Source organism: Pyrgilauda ruficollis, unplaced genomic scaffold (assembly GCF_017590135.1).
Source record: "Pyrgilauda ruficollis isolate IOZ18807 unplaced genomic scaffold, ASM1759013v1 scaffold18, whole genome shotgun sequence".
Lineage (NCBI taxonomy): Eukaryota > Metazoa > Chordata > Aves > Passeriformes > Passeridae > Pyrgilauda > Pyrgilauda ruficollis.
Genome location: NW_024516984.1, coordinates 9720545 through 9736128, shown reverse-complemented (window position 1 = coordinate 9736128; position 15584 = coordinate 9720545). Strand labels below are relative to the sequence as shown.

General features: G+C 38.9%; 1 protein-coding gene across 5 annotated transcripts in view; it reads right to left on the bottom strand.

Moving 5' to 3' along the window:
- Window positions 1-15584, bottom strand: part of NCOA2 (nuclear receptor coactivator 2) — a 186960-nt gene that overhangs the window by 107186 nt on the left and 64190 nt on the right. For 3 of the 5 annotated variants that reach the window (XM_041464373.1, XM_041464374.1, XM_041464377.1), the window contains one exon: window positions 11231-11475. The gene's annotated coding sequence lies outside the window, so the exon portion shown is untranslated. Of the gene's footprint in view, window positions 1-4205; window positions 4292-11230; window positions 11476-15584 lie in introns of all 5 variants that reach the window. The other 2 variants (XM_041464376.1, XM_041464375.1) reach the window with 2 other exon arrangements.

Below are 15584 nucleotides of genomic sequence, written 5' to 3'. Positions count from 1 at the left end.
CAATTTTTGTATTATATAGTCATATGATTACACTGAAAAAACCCACACATTTTATTAAGAATACAGTTCTTGTTGGTTGGCTTTATAATTATTATTATTTCCATATTCAGTAAGTGTACTGTACCGACCTTGTTCTTCCCAGTTAACTCCCTTGGAGCACAATCATAGAGCCATGAATTCTCCAGCATTTCTGGCTAGTTGCAATCCAGAACCACACACAAAACAGAGCTGGAAAGCATTCACAGTATCTGTCATTTCAGAAGTAAGGGGAAAGAACTGCTCGATCTGTACTAATAGGGAGAGAAGCCGTTTTGTAAACATTTAAATTAATGTTCATAGTAAAAAGGAAAAATGTTTCTGAAAATTAGAACTGCCATAAGAATATCCCTATATATTTACCTTAAGAACTAAATATGCAAAAATATATTTCATGGAAATACTTATGCTACTGATATTACTATTATTAAATATCAAGGGAACAAGCAGTTTCATGAACAACAGAATTAATTAAGCCTCATCTCCCACAGATTTATACCTCCTGGTTGGTTGACTTCAGTGTCTAGAAAGGTGAAAGCTTTGAAGGAAGTTTTTCCCACAGCTGGGACATTTGTTTAAATCCTCTCTTTTCCCATTGCTACGATTCCCAGACAACTAACGAGGTTATTTCATGCTGCAACCTTTCCCTCTGTTGGGGCACCTTTAGGTGGTTCCAGCTATACTCAGCTACTTATTTTCACAAAACCTGTGGGATCTGAATTTTGAGCTCTCCATTGTGCCAAAAAATGTGATCAAAATCAGCAATAGGTTCAAAAGATAATGAGGAGAATTGAAGGGATGTGTGTGCATCTACACAAGTGCATGGTGTGACCTCATGAGCCTTGTTTCTGTAGGAAAAGAGGTTACAAATAAAGGACAATATCTGACCTTCTTGCTATTTCACAGAAAGCTAACTTAGAAGGGCCCAACTAAACAGCTGGCTATACTACTAGATCACCTAAAAGTAATACCACAATATTTAAATCCATCTTGCACATTTTGCTAGACTTTAAAGAAAAACAGACACACAGGCCCCGTTTAACTTCTAATAGGAGATAAAACCAGATACTTTTCCACAGATATGTATTTTACTGTAATCTATGAATTGTGATAGATTTGGGATGTTTAAAATTATTTTTAATCTAGCATTTATACAAGTGTGTTCAGTCTTCAAGAATATAAACACAAGTCAGCACTTACATGAATAGTTACATTGCTCCATTTCACATTTGACTTTTAGTTACTAAACCCTTCATAAATGTAACAAGAGAATATAAAACCAGCCCTTGCCACTGTGACCAGTGAAGTAATATAAACCGGAGAATAATCAATCAAATAACAGCATTAAGCCATTTCCAAGCAGGTAATAAAATACATTCACATGCAAAATTCTAATAGTTATGAAGTCAAATCATTTACTAAGAGACAGAATAAAAAATTACCCCAAATAAAAAAAAATCAAGATGTAGATTTTAAGGAAACACCCGTCTATCATCTCACCTCTTTGGTACAGCAAAGACCATACATAGGATTTAGCACCTCTTACAGCAAAGATCAAGACCTTATATGTGCAAAGCACTCCTCAGAATGCTATACGTGAAGCCATATATTACTTCCATAAACTGCTCAGTCTAAGTCAATTATATGTTTGGAAAACAGAAAAAGCTACTCAAAATGTTTCATTTTTCACAGAGAAAGAAATAAAACCCAAAGTAAAGCAGAAGTCAGTATTTTAAAACAATGAAAGCAGTTCATCTAACTGGCAAACATGGTGGCATATGCCAGACATTAGCTATTAGATATTACACAAAATTGTATACAACAAGATGTTTATTATACGTATTATATACATAAATACAAAAAATAAACAAACTGTGTGCACATATACACACAGCTTTCAGACATCTGTTAACAGGACTGAGATCACCTATGATCCAGGCCAGGAACAAGTGAATAGTCTTTCACCCCGGGGAAAGCAAGACGGATGCTGTTACAGGAAACCTACTCCACTCAGCTTATCAGCAGCAAAATGAACAGAGGAAAAAGACCAGTATAAAAGGAGAAACAAAGACAAGGCAACAGAACTGACTCTTAAGAACACAAAGGAGAAGGCTGAAGGTACCCAGAGGTATCTACAACATGTCTCAACACAGGGAAATTTTTCACCTTGGCAGAACAATCTGATCTGGAGCAGAGCTCAAACAACTGGAGCAACAACTTATCAGGAGATAAAAAGACTGAAGAAGTGAAGTTGAGAATTCAGGAAACCTGACTCAAACCCCAAGATGATCCAGTAGCAAAGAAATGCTATAAAACCACTCAGTGTTTTATGTAAGTTTGTGCATCTCTTCTAATTTTCTTACAACGCAAAAAGTGAGTTTATAAAGTTTGCAACTGAGCATGAATTTATATTACCCTTTATATTACTGGAGCAATTTGGAGAATTTAACACTGGTCTTGGTAATATGGTTAGTTCACTCATATGGACCCCATTCCTGATAAGGAGAAACAATCTGTCCCCAGCAAAGAGATCTTTCATGCCAGAGCCAGAAACTTAACAGGAACCTGATGAGGCTTAGGGGAATTTACAGGTACCAGGATTTTATGTAGGTCCACAGAGCAATGACATGAGGTATCTGTGATGCAGAATTTTTTCTTTCAGTTTTATTTAAGAACTACAATTCTGCTATACAGTTAGAGATCAGACAAATTGCAGTAACTCCTTACTACCACATATTTTTCCATTTGACTGTACTGGAATTAAGCGATCCAGATTATTTCTATAAATATGCATACAAAAAAGTAACAAGTTTCTTCTAGTATCAGCTGACTGAATTATAGTAAATTGAGTTCTTAAAGATATCACCCAATTTGTACATGATTTTTCTACTGTTTCATTTTCACCCAAACCATTTTCATTAGTACAAGAGCCTAATGATTTCCTAGGTGTGAAAATTCTTAAAACAATGAAGCTGAAAAAAAGAAAAGTAAAAAAAAATTATAAATAATATAAAAATCTAAATCTTAATTTAGTGTTTAACCTTATGATGATAAAAACATACAACCAAGTGTGGAGACGATTGTTAGAAGCATTTTCTTTGGATTAAAAAGGTATTCAGTGCTCTCATGTAATGGATATGCATATTATCTCAGGATAATAAAAATTTTATAGACTACCACTGCATGACAATGAAGAGTACACATACAATTTTATTAATATTATTATTGTTTCATATATATACAGAGCTTTCCATCTTCCCATATTCTTTTTGGGTTTAATGGTTACAGTCTCAAATTAAACTTGCAGTTCTCCTAAACAGCAATATAAAACTATAATATCAAAATCCACTCAAATATTAGTATTTGACTTCTCAAATGGCAATTAGAAGTTCGAATCTGAATTACTTCATATGCAAATAAGGTGCTTTTTATATGGCAGAGGAGCTTGGAGTTGATAAGGGCATTTTTAATGAAGTGTTTTAAAGGATGTGGTTTTCTATTAGAAGAGGTCATCTATTACAAGGAGTTGGCAATTCTGTTTCAGTGGTTGGCTGCAGAACCTCCCACCAGCTAATTCTCACAGACTTCACCTCCTAGTCCTTGGGGTAGTCACCAACCTGGCCAGCCTGCACATGCTGCAAATAGCCATCCCAGAAATATTATCAAGATATTATCATGGAAATAAAGCCACACTACAAGAGAAGGAAGGCTCCTCCACTCCCTCAGAGCTAGCCCTCTAAAGTGGATTGTGGCAAGCCTCCAGTGCCGTCCAGTTGCTGGGCAGCATTTGCTGCAGCAAAGCTGCTCTCCATCTCCTTTGGTAAAAAGCAGAGCAGATGGAAATTTCCTGTAGGCTGGTCTTGGCCCAGAGACCACTGTTTGGACGATACTCCTCCACGAATAAGAGCAATCCATTCATTGCAACAAACTGACTGGCTCTACTGTCTTTTACAACACAGCTCGGTCCAATCCCTTCAGTCAGTGATAAAGCACAGCGTGATGTGAGCGCATTTCATCGCCTGTGCCCGGGTAGGAACCAAGCCATGAAGGAAAATATGGCCATGTCACGCTAAGCAAAGAAACACATGAGTAACTCTGGCAAGCACCTAAGATAAGGCTTTCTGAATGACTAAAGGTAATGTTATATTGATGTTATGATAAATTATTACCTACAGACACAGAGTAAGCAGACGCAGCAGCAGAAGCTGTGCAACCATACTCTTCAGAGTGGCAGCTGAATGTTCTCTGAACAACACTGGAAGATAAGAATAGAAAGAAATCCCTTACACAAAAAAAAAGTTACAAACCTGTTGCGTCCTGAAAGTTTCCAAATTTTAATCAGAATGAAAGAAACACTTCAGTATATGTAACCACCATGGATTTTTTACAAGACTCAAAGGACCTCTCACTTTCTTTGATCTTCCCTTGTCTGTCCATCATGGCTAAAACACTATGGAGCTCAAAGCAAAGCAGAACTCTGTCCTGACTTTGGTCTCTTTGCAATCACTGTTCTACCTATTTTGTTTGCTATGCACAGGCTGCTAAGACTGCTTTTCCAAACTCCATTCAAACATGAGTCAAGGTGCTGGTCATCGATGCAGCTTTTCTGGTTGTTCCAGTTACAACAAAATGGGTCTGCCAGCTTTTCCTGAAGAAATTAAAACATTGGAACAGGATGAAATAGTCCTTTTAAGGCCTAAAGACAAAAAGTGGTCACTATGAATTTATGATATTCCACTATTTATCTGATAGTTGAACAGGAAAGCCAGGAAAGGGAAGGGAAATGTTCTATATTATATTTAGGACAGAGGAATCATTGTTGAGCTCTGCCTAAAGGTTTCTCAGAGGGCTTTGCAAAATGCAGTGCTACCTATCACGTGAAGAAAAGGCACACTCAATCACCATATGCAGCCAGTGTTGCAGCTTCATTTTCTACAGTGCTTCCCAGCAGAACATCTCCTGGGTGAGCAAACTTTCCCTGGAAAGGCTCCTCAATGGTCCTTTCTAGCAAGTAGAGTACATAGGGAATATTCAGTAGGTATTTGCTGCTCAAGTGCATTATATCAGTAGAGACAGAGAGTGTACAGGCCTTGTCTGGATGAAAAGTTAGGGCTCTCTTCAAAGGCTCTCCAAGCAGCCTAAAGCATATTTAAACCAACCCGAGAGTGTACGGGAACAGAAGAGGAACTCTTTCTTATCCTTTTGTACTCATGCTTTTCTGTCACACTAAGTGCATGAGGTAGAGTCAAAGGCAGGATGGCTGAATTAACTCAGAAAAAAGCTGTCCAAAAAAGCTGAGCAATCAGTCCTCAAAAAATTAATGATAAAAGACTTTGAATAAAGCCAATTTGTAATGGAATGTAAGAAGGGAAGTCCCTAAAGAGAAAAACTGTCTACCAGCTCTGCAGCAGGTTTTGCTGCCCCATGCAGTTTACCATGGCAAGACGCCAACTTGGCAAGAATCGCTCCTCTCCAAGGAGCCTGGCAGAGATCCAGCCACACTCACAGGTCTCATAGCTGCTGCCAAACTCGAGGGGCAACTGAAGACCCTCTTCTGTGAATCTGCAGATCTGGTTATGACTGGGGATATTTGTGTTTCAAAATGTTCTTAACCAAGTCAAGTTCCCTCTGTGTTTATACAGTGACTGAACAGGCGAAACAGAATGCTTAACCCAGCTACAGAAATGAGCCACAGATTGTTAATTATATGGCTATTTGCACTTTGACTGGAAGAGGAAGTAAGCTGGTTATAACTACTTTGGGCTTTACTCCTGCAACTGCATTGAAACCACATTTATGACAGCTGAAACTATGCAATTTATATAAATGTAGGCGCTTCCTGTTTTTGAAACAAGTCGTGGTCTGCTTGCCCTTACCTCACAGTAACGTCACTGGAACCAGAATGTAATAAATGTGCTCAGTTTTACTGACTTTATGATCTTATTTTGCTAATTATTTTAAAATATCTATATAAAATACATATTTTGGACTAGTGCTGCCAAGCATATCTATTCCTAGGACCTAGCTGTGCTCTTTAGGCACTAGGAAACACATGTTTTTCACGTGTGAGACTGAAATGCCCAGCTAACTCCGGGGCATGCCCAGTCCCTGGTGACGTGGTCATGGTCACTCTCAGATGAGGAGGCAGGTGCGTCACACTCCCCGGCAGGCAGGTGCACTCCAAACTACACATGCAGGCAGACCTAACTTTTTCCATTCAATATGCAGTATTTCAAGTAATTGGTAATAGCAGCAATAATGGAAACCTTATTGTTTTGCACAGTGTAGCGTTCATTCTTCATTGTGGCTAGTATATGTTCAATTTTATAGATAGTGAGCATGGGGAGTAACCACAGCCTTACTAGCATAAATTGAAGAAAATCACAATTTGACTACAAGATAATTTTGCAAATATTATTTAAAAACCCTAATAGGCAGGAGCATGTTTCCTGTCCTTTTCTCTCATTATGCTTATTTATGTGAACTGGAACTCACAAACCAAACTTCTGCAATGAGTACAATTACGTAAATCAGCACTCTTGCTTTTCCAGTACAGTCATTTTCCTATAAGATTACAGAAGGAAGACTGATTCTACTGTTCAACCGGAAAGCAAACGGATGTCCAGTAACTCCTGATGATAAAATGTGGTAATTCTTACCAAAAAACCCCCACACACTCCCATTTAATTTACAGTTTATTCCTTCAGATTTAGTTTGGAACATACTGTCTGAAAGTCAGGTATCCCTCGAAATCCAAGATATTTACAGTCAAGATAGCCAAAATCCTCCATAGACAGAAGGGGCAGCATTTCTTCCACCTTTTTTTTGCTCTCCAAGACCACAACCTCATATTTCAGACCATTAGATCCCACCCTTTAGGCTTTAAGAACTCACCAGCTTCACAGTGCTAACAGAGTGAACAATTACAGAATGCTTAGTCTCATGCTGTAAGAAGACAAAATAAAAATTCAGTTTAAAAGTCCTTGTGTAAAAACCTTCAACTCAAAGAAACACTAAAGGTAAAATTTCAAAATTTCACCTGATTGATTGATTTCGCTCTACTTTAAAAGCAAACACAATATACAGTCAAGAGACATTTCTTAAAAACACTTCCCGTGCTTGCCTTCTCAACCAAGGCATGGTTTTGAAAGCAATTTACAACTACAAGAGGCGGGTCCTCCCATCCCTCTCTTCCAGGCCATCTTCAGCAGAGACATTTGTCCAACTCTGCAGTTAGGAAGTTCAAAGAGGTCAAGAGCCAGCCAAGTGACTCAACTAAAAATGCATCAAGCTGTCCTCTGGTTTGGCTCCCTGAGCCAGCTCAGCCCAGAGCTGTGGCTGCAGCGGCACTGGCACAAGGGAGAGGGGGTAGCACCTCAGCACAGAGGGTGCAAGCCACACTTCTGGAAGCTGTCAGACCAATGCTAGCTGCCATGATGTCACATTTGTGGCATCTCCACAAAAACTGGCCGCATGTTCAGCGCCTAACCTCCAAACATGAGAGGACAATAAAAATCCAATTCATGATGTCCATCTAGAGCTGCCCAGATTGAAGAGACTCACTAAGCTACAAAGTTTCCACTCATCTTCTTATTTTTTTTCTGACTGAAGCCTACTGTTTCTACACAGAAACACTCAAGTCCAGATTCTTTGCAAACTTATTTCCCGAAGTAATGTGAGCATTTCTAATAAGGAGAAGAAAAAAAGGACTTAATGAAGGCAACCCAGATTAGCTAAATGACACATCATAGTGGAACAATTCTGCTGTTAAAGACCATGCAGATGTTATGATGGAGGCAAAGAAAGCCTTTCTTTAGCTACAGCACAGCTGCTGCATACAACTTCAAAAAGACTTGGCACAGGATTTCAGCCACAAAACTTTCCCTTCACTTCATTTCATGAACGTCATCTGCAGCCTCAGTGAGCTGCACCAGGGACAAAACCAACACATGGGGAGTTTGCAACATTTTATCGGCAGTGGGGCAGCTTTTTGCACTCACATGCACATTCAGAAAACTTGTCTATACATCTCCATCCCTCCTCAGCCCAGCAATCCCTCAAAAGCAATGATATCCCACACTGCTGTCCTCCTGTTTATACCTCCATTATCTTCTAAGTTAAAGAAGACAAACAAACTATTACATAACGAAGAAATATTACAGCTTAAAAAACAGCTGTAATAAACAGATAATTTCCTTTACTTTTTAAGTAACATTAGAAAGTATTATCAACTTTCATCCACATCCCTCATACACTAAGCTACTCTAAATAGACACCCTGACCACAAAGCTGAAAATATCATAGCTTACAATTACCCTGAATGAACATAGTTAATGCCAATCTTGTATTTTCCATGTAATACACATGGCACAAAGAAAGTACATATGCACTGTCTAAATTCAAAGTCCAGCTCTCCCCTTCAAATACGTCAAAGTACTACAGCCAGTTATAGGTAGTACATAGGAAGGACTTGCATTGATTTTATAGTATTTAACAGTAAAGTATACATATCTTAACTTTGATCTTACATTTGTGATTTTCTTTCAGTGATGATAGTGTTAAGATATACACCTGAGAACTTGAAGATGCATGTATGTATATGAGATAAAATTAAAACATTTCTGACACATGGGAACAAAATCTTGGAAAAGCTATTCTTAATGCCTCCCTTTTTTCTTCTCTTATTCTTCATATGTCAGCTTGTTGACTCTAAGACATTCTTAGGCAACTAGCATGTGAAGCCATGAACTGCTTTGTCACCTACAATATTTTTCCCACATCTGCAAATCTACAAAGAATCAGTCCAAATGAGAAAACAGCGATAGGAGCAACTAAAACTATATTAATATTTAAATTTCATAAGTAAAAGAGACTAGGTAAAAATGCAGAAACAAAGAAACAGAAATTAGAAATAGAAATAAAAATAGAAATGTACTGAAAGAGGATTTTTTTTTAAAACCTGCTCAACTGCTCCACTACCAAGAACTTGATACAAAGCTGGAAGCCCACAACTTTAAAGACTATTAGTAATATTGATTAAAAACAGTGAAGAAAACTCATTAAACCAAAGGTAAAGCTTGAAATACTAGAAACATTAACCACAGTATTACTATATTCGTAAAAACAAAACACTTTGACATGACCTACTTTAATAATAGTAAAAAAGTAAAGAATATGGACTGTAACCCCCTGACTCTACTGATCTTGTAAAACACCATCTACTTTTCTGAATTAGCAACAGACTCATGAAATTGAACCAATTTGTTCAACAGATGTTTCAGTTGACTCAAGAGAAATTTTACTTTTCTACTGCAGAAACAGAGTGAGCTGAGTAAAATTCCACTCTTAATAGCAGCATTTGAAGTATATTAGCTCATAATTAGCTGCCATTTCCATTCCTTCTTTCTTTGACATAACAGAAAACATTTTCCACACCGGATTAGACGTGACACTGAAATAAAGTAGGCACATTGATAAAAACAAGTCACCCTCCTTCTCTCCCCCCCACCCCCCGTTTTACGGGACACGCAGGAATGGCAGGGTTTCTATTTTCCTTGGCGTTCCTGTCCCACATGAGCTGATAATCTCCGCGGTGTGGCTGTGCCAGTGCGCAGCCCACAACACCCCTGCTGTTCCAGCCCCGTGCTTTCCCGCAGAGGGCTCTGCCAGCGGTGAGATCCTTTCGTAATGCGTGCTATTGCATCAGTCTAATTGCAACATAACTCTCAATGCTCTAGATAAAGCAAATAATTTCATTTTTAACTTCTGCTCATAAAATACAGATTGTTTCCCTGCCACCCCCACTGCCTTTTTCTGTTTATTTTCAAAGATTTAAAGAAAGACTTGCACACTGCACAGCAGCAGTCAAACAAAAATACCTCATGTTTTCTTAGAAAGCAGCACTTAGAAATATTGCTCAACACCTAAAGCATTAGTGCAGCCTTTCACAGAGCTGTATGTAGTAGATCCCCTGTGAGCAGGCTGGAAGGGGAACGTACATTTTTACTCTGCGTATTTAATATAATATCCAGCCATTATAAAACCTTCATAGTTTTTTACTCTCTCTCTTCCCTGCAACAGAGAGAAATAGCTTATCTGGCAAACACACTGTGTTTCTAGGCATTGAAAACATGCTCTTGGTTAATTCATAAAACCTGATTTAATGTTTTTTTGCATTCAGGTTAGCTAAGTTGAAACAATATTTAGCTTAACCATGCCTTGGCCCAAAAATTCTCTGTTATCTACTGATTACAACAGCATTGTATCTGGCTATGGACATCACACTGGGAAAATACAAACCCCATGCTTGAGGAAATGCAGATGAAATTCAGACTCCAAGCCATTTTGATAGTGGGCATTACAAACACTACTTAGTATCTGATACAATAACCAGGCACAAGAATCATGTGCCTGCAATGAATGATGAATTTACATGTCATTTTAATTTTATGTACATATATCATCTGAGTTGACAGCATCAAAAAATGCTGCGCTTCTTGCACCCCAAATCATCTTGCATGATACAAATGTCTACACTAAAACTAATCTGGATGCAAGCACTCATAGGAGGAAATATCAGAAGCTAAGTCTCAGAAAACCTAAACTCTGCCTTTGTTTGCTTTTGTGGCATGGTAAACGTCGCAGTTATGTCATACCATTTCCACAGCACCTCTGCGCCATTCAAAAACTTACAAAATTACCACTAATCAAAACAATAATCTGTTTAACTCTTGGCATTTGGAGTATGGTCCTATACCTGATTTACTGCATTTACTACTCAAACTTTTTTTGGAAGACAGAACAAGTGATTTCTTTGTGAATTCAATGGTGCAGCTGAGTGCTCCATCAGCATAATGGTTAGTCCTGCCCTTACTCTGTTACTCCTAGCCTAGAATAACTGCATTATTCCTAGCTTCCTAACTAAAGCAGCGACAGCTTTAAGGTCAAAATTGATTCTCCAGTTTTGAAGACAACTTTGTCTCCAGTTTGGCATAACTCAGACCTAATTTTTTCACAGGACTCGGCATTACGTTGTGCTTTATATAGCACCTCCAAACCTCAGCCCCCACGGCCTCACCCCCAGCCACCAGTGGTCAGTACTTTTCCAAGCAAGATCCAAAGATCTCAAGGCATCCACAAGAAAGCAAGACACACTGAGCAAAGGCATAAGAAAAGCTAGGATTGAGCCGCTTACCTAGCATCACCTAGGAAGTCTGCAGCACAGCCAGGAAGGGAGCCCCGCTCGCCAGGGCAGCATGCAGCTGCACAGAGCACCAGAATGGCTCCTGCCTTCTGCAATCCCCTGCCTCGTCCACCACGCACGTCCCGACTTCTGCTGGAAGGGAGGCAGGGGTACTCCAGAGAACAGCCTTCTCCAATGCATCAACCAGATTCATTCCCAGAGCAAGTCCATCCTGTGCACGGAACAGAGCAGGAGTCCTGCAGGAAAAAAGCAAACCCAGCACATTAGCACATGACTTAATACCATTAAATTGAGGGGCTTACTTACAAGGGGCCAAACAAAAGAGATTTGCAAAGATAAGCTCAGTTTTGACAGTCCTTGACTTGGACACTGCCACACTGTAAAAATGTTTGCATTCACCATTTCTAGAAATAAGAAACAAGACATCAGACACTGTCACACTGGCACCTAAAAAAAAACAGCAGTTGGTTTGAAACCTTTAGATGTACCATGCAGCTTTTGTGGGACAGTAATACCAAATTGGTTGCAAATGTGAAATGATTCTCTGCATGGAAATAAGCCATAGGTGATGACTGAAAACATCCACAAAGAGCTTCTACTGAAATCAAAGAGTGCTTACTTAATAGTCAGGATCTCTGGACCTTCCAGAACAAGCTTCTCGGCCTGTTTTCCTCAAGCCATATCCTCTGGCCAATGCTGATTCAAGCCCTGGTCCTTCTTCATTCCTACCTTCAGCACCCCTGCCAAGTCTTTCCTTACCCTGCTACCCAAGAATTTTCATCTCTCCCAGCTCCGTCACTTCCAGGCGTGGCTAGCAGTGCCACACTCTCCCCTTGACTCCCCCTTCTTCCTTCATTGCCCCAGATTATCTCTCACTCTCCCACCACGTCTGCCTCCCCTGTTCACAGTCTACGGCATTTTGGGGCCAGAACCACACTAGGGTCCCACGCATGTCAATGTCTCATGGCTTTGCTTCTAGTTCTCAGGCACTAGGGTACAAACCCAGCTTCCCTCTCCTCTTCCAGGCCACACAGCTCTCACATGCCCAGGACACCATGTGAGATCTGTCATTTCTTTAAAAAGTTGAAGTTTGTTTCGATCTGAGAATTTTGCAGTGCTGACAAAGGCAAAGCTGTGACTCGTAATTGGCTCTTCTTCCCTAGACCCCTTCACCAGCACTTCCCACGCTCCAACTCCTAGTTTCTGTTTCAAAGGGAGGGACATTGAGCATTTCCAAAAAAAGACTAGTTTTTTTTGTTTCGTTTGTTTGTGGTTTTTTTAAAAAAATCTACAATGAGAAACAACTTTTTCCACACAGGCTCACAGAGAGCTAAATTATTTTGGCAGCAAAAAAAAATTAAGCTGGCGGCAACTGCCTAGCCCCAAAGGCTAACATTCTGTAAACTCAAAAAACTCCAAGGAACATCCTATACTGGGAAGAACCAGGCAGTCTTCCTTACTGCAACTTCTGGCACTCTCCTTTCAGCCCTTAACAGTTTAACTCATTCAGCTCACTCCAACAAGAAATGTGCAAATCTTACTACCTAAGTGGTCAAGCTGAGGAGTAGCAGCTGTGGGTGGACAGTGCTGGAGTCAGCCCCATGCCATGCAAGCTGCCTTTGCCTTCACCACCAGTTTAGTTGCATGCCTACAGCAATACAGCAAATAGCATCATCAGACAGCACGCAGCACAGCTGGCATTTCTTCACATGTTTTCATCCTGGAGGTACCAATGACTTCCTGAAAAGCTACAGCTGCTCAAAAATACTTCTAGGCCAGGAAGACCTGAAGTAAAATGAGTTAGCTTCATTCCTGATTAAGGTCACACACAGCTAATAGAGATAATGTAAGCAAAACCATTTTACTTTACATTTGCAGTAAATCAGGAGCAGCCCTGCATAAGTTACAAAAGGGAAGGATAACTTCACACAGTACTATTGCTTGTGATCACCTGCCCCTCCCTGGAGTGGAAATAGCCTTCTTAAATGAGATATTGGGAAGCTTCTACTTTCCTTTTCTCTCTCTAGCTATTTAGTTATTTATCTCAGCATGAAAAACAAATGCAGCATGCTGTCAATATACAAAGGAAAGAATATATATATAAAAGAAAAAGGAAAACCTCTCAAAACAGATAACATTCTTTTAGAGCAAAGTCCAATTTACAGATTTTTATACTGAGCTTGTAAGAGCAAACAGGGCAACAGTTTCCTGATGGCTCTTGTAAATATTCTGTACAAATAAGGTCCAGAAGAGGAGACCAGGAAAAGAAAAACATTCACATGCTCACAGACAGATGCTAATTATGACATGGATTAAATGCAATATGACATTCATTTTTCAATAAGAAATAATTACTTCTAAAGAATTACTAGCTATTTCTGCAAGATCATATTTAGTCTAGAGACATTTGATGCACCTAACTCGTAATAACTATGGCAAAAGAAGTATGGGACCCACATGAACACTCCTAGAACAATTATGTGAATTCTTATGAAAATCAACAGAGAAGCTTCAACCTCAATATGTAAAACAAAATGAGCATTAAAAGCTCATTACCATTTTCCAAAATTACTAATAAATTATTTTATCATATTCTGAATTCAATTTAGCAATGCAACTGGGCTAGCAAACATCCATATTAGCTATATGTACTTTTTAAAAGCCAGAATAATTATCTGATCACTAGTTACAGTTCAGATGAAAAATATAACTAGGCTGAATGAAACTTCAGTACTTCAATGTACAATCATGGAAACTACACAAAACTTCTTGCTTAAAAAACAAGAGCAGAATTTCATGCACTATTTCATTTGGCAGAGTATAACACATTTGCTGTCAGCAAAGGACTTTTTTCAGTGAAGAAAAAGGAAAGTATCTGAATTCATACAGCACTGACCAAGTGATTAGAATTATCAGCCACTGCTAGTTGTCTCTCAACTATAAGCAACTGCAATGGAATTTGTTCCTACAGACCACTATACTGTGTTCCTAAAAACTCTTCTGAAATCCAGCAGACTTCCAAAAAGCTATGTGTTTGTTTAACATAAACTAACCTAATTATTTTGTCATCAAAATCAATATTTATGGACTAAAACACTACTTCAAGTAGGAAAGCTTTAATGTAAAACAAATCATAAAACACTGATAATGGATATGCTTGAAAAGGCTCTAGGATTGCATGTATTTATATAAGATTTGTGAATGTATAAACACTTGGTTATATATGTCAAGAAAAAGGTGAGGCTCAGTGCAGTGAAATAAACATCTAAAGACTAAGCTTCTTTAAGGACTTAGGACAGCTGGCTGAAGTGTATCAAGTATATTCCCTAACAGCAAAGACTCATCCAAGTCCATAAATTCATTGTTTCTATTTATTCTATTTTTTTAAAGTAGTTTTTAGCATTTTTGAAATGCAAATTATTCCCTGAAAACTTTCAACAGCTTTTTATTGCTAATACAATTATCACAAAGCCACACTACACTGCAAGCAGTGTGCTTGCTATGATCAACAACACTGGCATCATTTGGTGAGAGATTCTTCTCTATATTAATAAAATGAATTTTGTTATAAATTCTGTTAGGGAAACTGTTCTTTAAATCATCATAAGGAAAATAATTTTCTACAATACTAGAACTTTCAATCATCAAAAATCCCAAAGTCATGATTCTTTTTTCATCTCTCAAGAAGTTTCTCATAGAATTCTATAATCCTACATAACTATAAAAACCTAGCACCAACACAAAAACTACTTCATGCATTGATCAACATGTATAGTGTAGTTTATTCTTTCATTTCAATCTGTTCAAATAACATGACACAATGAGTTCAGTATAAAACATTATGGTTCTTATGCAAATTAACAGACTCCTAACATTAAGGTTACTGCTCCACAATACATTGCACACAGCTGCTCACAGCTTGCCTTCACACTGAAAACTAGATTAAAATGGAATAATGAACTTCTACCTGTATTCCATTGATTTTACTGACTTGGGGCATATTATTAAAAAAAAAAAGTGAGTACTAATACTGAGAACAACAGCACGTACAGCTTCCAACTGCTGTGGCACTGCACCCCTTAGTTTTGTGTCTCACTGTCATATGAAACAAAGCCCTTGCCTTGGTGCCCTGGTTGGAGGAAAAAGGGATGGAGTTTCTAGCACTGTTTAACTCCATACCACTCCCCCATGGTGGGGACATGGCTCCAGCAGGAGGAAGCCGAGGCTGGAAGCAGAACCCAGGGAGGGCATGTGCAGCTCTCAGGGCCAGCTCTGCAGGCCTTGTCCCTCTCTGCCGCGGGCAGTCCCTTCCCCGTTCCTCCGAACCGCAGCATTTCTGCTTTGG